Below are 6,000 nucleotides of genomic sequence, written 5' to 3'. Positions count from 1 at the left end.
TTGATAGTGCTGCTATAAATATGGGGGTGCATGTGTATCTTGGAAATAGCATACCTGTATCTCGTGGATAAATACCTAGTAGTACAATTGCTGGGTTGTAGGGTAGTTCTATTTTTAATTTTTTGAGGAACCTCCATACTGTTTTCCAGAGTGGCTGCACCAGTTTGCATTCCCACCAGCAGTCCAAAAGAGATCCTTTCTCTGCATCCTCGCCAACATCTATTGTTGCCTGAGTTGTTAATGTTAGCCATTCTGACAGGTGTGAGGTGGTATCTCACTGTGGTTTTGATTTGTATTTCCCTGATGATGAGTGATGTTGAGCATTTTTTCATGTGTCGGTTGGCCATCTGGATGCCTTCTTTGGAGAAGTGTCTATTCATGTCTTTCGCCCATTTCTTCACTGGATTATTTGTTTCTTGGGTTTTGAGTTTGATAAGTTCTTTATAGATTTTGGATAGTAACCCTTTGTCTGATAGTTGTTTGCAAATATCTTCTCCTATTCTGTCGGTTGCCTTTTAGTTTTGCTGATTGTTTCCTTTGCTGTGCAGAAGCTTTTTATTTTGATCAGGTCCCAATAGTTCATTTTTGCTTTTGTTTCCCTTGCCTCTGGAGACGTGTCGAGTAAGAAGTTGCTGCGGCCAAGATCAAAGAGGTTTTTGCCTGCTTTCTCCTCGAGGATTTTGATGCTTCCTATCTTACATTTAGGTCTTTCATCCATTTTGAGTTTATTTTTGTGTCTGGTGTAAGAAAGTGGTCCAGGTTCATTTTTCTGCATGTCGCTGTCCAGTTTTCCCAGCACCACTTGCTGGAGAGACTGTCTTTATTCCATTGGATATTCTTTCCTACTTTGTCAAAGATTAGTTGCCCATATGTTTGTGGGTCAATTTCTGGGTTCTCTATTCTGTTCCATTGATCTGAATGTCTGTTTTTGTGCCAGTACCATACTGTCTTGATAATTATAGCTTTGTAATACAGCTTGAACTCTGGGGTTGTGATGCCTCTTGCTTTGGTTTTCTTTTTCAAGATTGCTTTGGCTATTTGGGGTCTTTTCTGGTTCCATACAAATTTTAGGATTGCTTGTTCTAGCTTTGTGAAGAATGCTGGTATTAATTTGATAGGGATTGTATTGAATATATAGATTGCTTTGGATAGTATTGACATTTTAACAATATTTGTCCTTTTTATCCAGGAGCCTGGAATATTTTTCCATTTTTTTGTGTGTCTTCTTCAATTTCTTTCATAAGCTTTCTATAGTTTTCAGTGTATAGATTTTTCACCTCTTTGGTTAGATTTATTCTTGGGTACTTTATGGTTTTTGGTGCAATTGTAAATAGGATGGATTCCTTGATTTCTCTTTCTGTTGTTTCATTGTTGGTGTATAGGAAGGCAACCAATTTTTTTGTGCATTGATTTTATATCCTGCAACTTTGCTGAATTCATGAATCAGTTCAAACAGTTTTTTGGTGGAATATTTTGGGTTTTCCATATACAGTATCCTGTCATCTGCAAAGTGTGAAAGTTTGACCTTCTCCTGGCCAATTTGGATGCCTTTTATTTCTTTGTGTTGTCTGATTGCAGAGGTTAAGACTTCCAATACTATGTTGAATAACAGTGGTGACAGTGGACATCCCTGTCTTGTTCCTGACCTTAGGGGGAAACCTCTCAGTTTTTCCCCATTGAGGATGATATTAGCATTGGGTCTTTCATATATGGCTTTTATGATCTTGGGGTATGATCCTTCTATCACTACTTTCTTGAAGGTTTTTAAAGAAAGGATGTTGTATTTTGTCAAATGCTTTCTCTGCATCTATTGAGAGGATCATGTGGTTCTTGTCCTTTCTTTTATTGATGTGATGAATCACATTGATTGTTTTGCAGATATTGAACCAGCCCTGCATCCCAGGTATAAATCCCACTTGGTCATGGTGAATAATTTTTTTAATGTATTGTTGGTGCCGGTTGGCTAATATCTTATTGAGGATTTTTGCATCCATGTTCATCAGGGAAATTTCTCCTTTTTAGTGTGGTCTTTGTCTGGTTTTGAAATCAAGGTAATGCTGCCTTTATACAAAGAGTTTGGAAGTTTTCCTTCCATTTCTATTTTTTGGAATAGCTTCAAGAGAATAGATGTTAACTCTTCCTTAAATGTTTGGTAGAATTCCCCCGGAAAGCCATCTGGCCTTGGACTCTTGTTTCTTGGGAGATTTTTTTATTACTAATTCGATTTCCTTACTGGTTATGGGTCTATTCAAATTTTCTATTTCTTCCTGTTTCAGTTTTGGTAATGTATATGTTTCTAGGAGTTTGTCCATTTCTTCCAGATTGCCCATTTTATTGGTGTATAATTTATCATAATATTCTCTTATTATTGTTTTTATTTCTGCTGTGTTGGTTGTGATCTCTCCTCTTTCATTCTTGATTTTACTTATTTGGGTCCTTTCCTTTTTCTTTTTGATCAGACTGGCTAGTGGTTTATCAATTTTGTTAATTCTTTCAAAGAACCAGCTTCTGGTTTCATTGATCTGTTCTACTGTTTTTTTTTTCTTTTTTTCATTTTGATAGCATTAATTTCTGCTGTAATCTTTATTATTTCTTGTCTTCTGCTGGTTTTGGGTTTTATTTGCTGTTCTTTTTCCAGCTCTTTAAGGTGTAAGTTTAGGTTGTGTACCTGAGACCTTTCTTCCTTCTTTAGGAAGGCCTGGATTGCTATATACTTTCCTCTTATGACTGCCTTTGCTGTGTCCCAGAGGTTTTGGGTTGTGGTGTTATCATTTTCATTGGTTTCCATGTACTTTTTAATTTCCTCTTTAACTTCTTGGTTAGCCCATTCATTCTCTAGTAGGATGATGTTCTTGTCTCCAAGTATTTGTTACTTTTCCAAATTTTTTCTTGTGGTTGATTTTGAGCTTCACAGCATTGTGGTCTAAAAATATGCACGGTATCATCTCCATCTTTTTGTACTTGTTGAGGCCTGATTTGTGTCCCAGTATGTTGTCTATTCTGGAGAATATTCCATTGCACTGGAGAAGAATGTATATTCTGCTGCTTTAGGATGAAATGTTCTGAATATATCTGTTAAATCTATCTGGTCCAGTGTGTCATTCAAAGCCATTGTTTCCTTGTTGATTTTCTGACTAGATGATCTGTGCATTGCTATAAGTGGAGTGTTGAAGTCCCCTACTATTACGGTATTATTATCAATGAGTTTCTTTATGTTTGTGATTAATTGACTTATATATTTGCGTGCTGCCACATTTGGCACATAAATGTTTACAATTGTTAGGTCTTCTTGGTGGATAGACCCCTTAATTATGATATAATGCCCTTCTTCATCTCTTGTAACAGTCTTTATTTTAAGGTCTAGATTTTGTGATATAAGCATGGCTACTCTGGCTTTCTTTTGTCAACCATTAGCATGATAGATGGTTCTCCTTCCCCTTACTTTCAATCTGAAGGTGTCTTTAGGTCTAAGGTGGATCTCTTGTAAACAGCATATAGATGGATCTTGTTTTCTTATCCATTCTGTTACCCTGTGTCTTTTGATTGGAGCATTTAGTCCACTGACTTTAGAGTGAATACTGAAAGATATGAATTTATTGCCATTATGTTGCTTGTAGAGTTGGAGTTTCTGGTGGTGTTCTCTGGTCGTTTCTAGTCTTTGTTGCTTTTGGTATTTATTTATTTATTTATTTATTCATTCATTTATTCATTTATTTACTTATTTATTTTCATCTTTTCTCCCCTCAGAGAGTCCCCCTTAAAATTTCTTGCAGGATTGGTTTAGTGGTCAGAAACTCCTTTAATTTTTGTTTGTCTGGGAAACTTTTAATCTCTCCTATTTTGAATGACAGCCTTGCTGGATAAAGAATTCTTGGCTGCATATATTTCTGATTCAGCACATTGAATATATCTTGCCACTCCTTTCTGGCCTGCCAAGTTTCTGTGGATAGGTCTGCTGAAAGCCTGATCTGTCTTCCCTTGCAGGTTAAGGACTTTTTTTCCCTTGCTGCTTTCATGATTCTTTCTTGCCTGAGTATTTTGTGAAGTTGACTGTGATATGCCTTGTTGATGATCGGTTTTTGTTGAATCTAATGGGGGTCCTCTGTGCTTCCTGGATTTTGATGTCTGTGTCTTTCCCCAGGTTAGGAAAGTTTTCTGCTATGATTTGCTTTCATAACCCTTCTACCCCTTTTATCTCTCTTCATCTTCTGAGACCTCTATGATTCTGATGTTGCTCCTTTTTAATGAGTCACTGATTTCTCTAATTCTTAAATCGTGCTTTTTTGCCTTAGTCTCCCTCTTTTTTTCTGCTTCATTATTCTCCATAAGTTTGTCCTCTATGTCACGGATTCTCTGCCTCATCCATCCTTGCCGCCGTGGCAACTGAGATTGCAGCTCAGTTATAGCATTTTTTATTTCATTCTGACTAGCATTTACTTCTTTTATCTACACAGAAAAGGATTCTAATCTATTTTCGACTCCTGCTAGTATTCTTATTATCATGATTCTAAATTCTGGTTCAGACATGTTGCTTGTGTCTGTGTTAGTTAAGTCCCTGGCTGTCGTTTCTTCCTGCTCTTTCTTTTGGGGTGAATTACTTCATTTCGTCATTTTGAAGGGAGAAAAGGAATTAATGAGGTAAAAAAAACCCTAAAATTAAAAACAATTAAAATTTTAAAAATATTAAAATTAAAAAATTAAAAACAAACACACACACACAAAAATCAAATAAATGATGGTAGATCCTAGGTGTGTTTTGGTCTGGGTGTTGAAAGTGGTTTGAGAGATTAGAGGAAAAAAAAGGGGGGAGAAAAAAAGGAAATCGTTTGAGAATTTGAAAATTGAATACACAGAAGTAGACTAAAATGAGATGATGGGAGTAAAATAGAATTTGAAAAAATTTACACAAAAGTAAAAAATATAGTGGAAAAAAATTAAAGAAAAATATTTTTAATAAAAACTGGAAATAAAAATGAATTTTTCTCTTTCTGTATTCAGGAAAAAGAAAAGAAATACAAAAGAGAAATAAAAAGAAAAGAAAAGAAACAAAGTTGTGTAGATGGACCGGCGAACAGACTGAAATACTACTGAAATTACTTCGTTTTCCCCTAGAAGTCAAACTATGAAATGCTTTATAGTCCATAAACTAAGCAGGCGGAGAGACTTTTGTTCCTGAAGAGAGAGGTTGGCCTAGTTGGGCGGGGCTTAGTGTAACAACTTTATTCTCCAGTAGATGGCGCTGCTTAGCTTACTGGGGTGGATTCTTGTGGCGCTTTTAGGTGCGTATGCGGATGCGCGGGACTGATGAACATGGCGCCGCCCAGCTACCCGTTCTCTAGTATTGGAACTGTGCTCTCCCCGCCCCAGCAATAGCGCACCCATCCTTTGTCTTCCGTCCACTCCGCGCTTTTACACTGTCCCTGACCAAGCCCCAGGCAGCACCTCCCTCCTTATTTTTGTCTCCGGTGCGGCTGTTTTCCCTCGGCCCCTTACTTGTGAGGGACTGCGGTTTTGACCCGTTCTGCCCTCCTGCGGGAGGGTCTCACCGAGAAATGGCCGTCTGCCAGCTGCACCCAGGAATATTTGCGGGACCGGGCTGCTGCCGGTGCCCGGAGACTATGGCCGGGTACCAGCCCACCCCAGAAAAAGTTTGTGAGACAGTATAGCAGCAGTGTTTCAGGGATTATGGCAAATCACAACATGCATCTGGCATCAGGCTTCACCCCCAACGACTTTGTTCCAGCGCCAGCAAATGTGGTTGTTCTCCCGGGTTCACTGGGGCCTTTTCCTGTGGGGGGCCACACAGCCTCTACCAGATGTGCTCCCAGCAGGAGAATCACCTGTCCCTGCGTGGCCTGAAGACCACCAGACTTCACTCGGCTCCTGGGGATTCACCCTTCCCACCAGAGCACCACCAGGTATTGAGCTGTGGAGTTTCAGGCTTTGCGCTCCCCGCTTATAGAGTCTTAATGGAACTTAAACCCTTTCCTTTCTCCTTTT

At 38.6% G+C, this 6,000-nt stretch overlaps 2 long non-coding RNA genes across 9 annotated transcripts in view; both read left to right on the top strand.

Annotated features, from left to right (window-relative positions):
- LOC121031543 (uncharacterized) overlaps positions 1 to 6,000 on the top strand; it is a 222,481-nt gene that overhangs the window by 25,080 nt on the left and 191,401 nt on the right. The gene's annotated exons all lie outside the window — the stretch shown is intronic.
- LOC121031546 (uncharacterized) overlaps positions 5,065 to 6,000 on the top strand; it is a 135,188-nt gene continuing 134,252 nt past the window's right edge. The window contains exon 1 of the long non-coding RNA XR_005790776.1: positions 5,065 to 5,918. This is a non-coding gene — a long non-coding RNA (uncharacterized LOC121031546). The remainder of the gene's footprint in view (positions 5,919 to 6,000) is intronic.

This window comes from Herpailurus yagouaroundi, unplaced genomic scaffold, assembly GCF_014898765.1.
Source record: "Herpailurus yagouaroundi ecotype Mexico unplaced genomic scaffold, PumYag 141, whole genome shotgun sequence".
NCBI lineage: Eukaryota > Metazoa > Chordata > Mammalia > Carnivora > Felidae > Herpailurus > Herpailurus yagouaroundi.
Note: the sequence above shows the minus strand (reverse complement) of the source record. Positions and strands in the feature narration are given on the sequence as shown.